The following is a 563-nucleotide window of genomic DNA, read 5'->3' as shown; positions in this document are numbered from 1 at the left end:
ATTAGGTGTCAATGAGAGTGAGACAGGTATTGCTGCCGGACTCGGCACCCCCGTTTAAATTTTGTGCAGACCCTGCCTGTCAAAGTTACATTTTATGAATCCCAACAACTATGTCTACATTTTCAGAAAGAATTATTTGTCTCCTTTTTACGGTTTGGCCGCGAGCTCGAGTTAAAAATAAAAATAAAGGTTATTCTTTACTGCTTCACGCACTCTAGCCAACTGACGCTTTCACTTTAACTTTGAAGAAAAAGTGATTTACACTCCTCCTTTGAGTGCTCACAGTGTGAAAAGTTTACATGTTATGTAAAAACAGTTCCTATCTTTTTGAGAGAACAGAAGTTTTCCTCCGTTTTACAGTTTGAATCACATTTCTACGTGCAGGTATGAGAGAGCTGGGTGACTCAGCAAAAAGGTGCAATTTTGTCGAAAAAAGGTGGGTTTCTAAAGAAAATTCCAATGCATTTCTAATGCATTATTTATTCCCAGTTTTTTGGGAATAACTTTGGGAAAAATTGGAATTTTAACACCAAAAGTCATAGCACCCCTTGCGGGATCAAGAC

At 38.2% G+C, this 563-nt stretch overlaps 1 protein-coding gene across 6 annotated transcripts in view; it reads right to left on the bottom strand.

The window, feature by feature from the left end:
- shroom3 (shroom family member 3) overlaps nucleotides 1–563 on the bottom strand; it is an 80,986-nt gene that overhangs the window by 6,481 nt on the left and 73,942 nt on the right. The gene's annotated exons all lie outside the window — the stretch shown is intronic.

This window comes from Seriola lalandi, unplaced genomic scaffold (assembly GCF_002814215.2).
Source record: "Seriola lalandi dorsalis isolate HSWRI2012SDOR001 ecotype SW California unplaced genomic scaffold, Sedor1 jcf7180002054404, whole genome shotgun sequence".
NCBI classification, from domain to species: domain Eukaryota; kingdom Metazoa; phylum Chordata; class Actinopteri; order Carangiformes; family Carangidae; genus Seriola; species Seriola lalandi.
The sequence above is the reverse complement of the archived record's forward strand: the minus strand, read 5'-3'. Positions and strand labels throughout refer to the sequence as shown.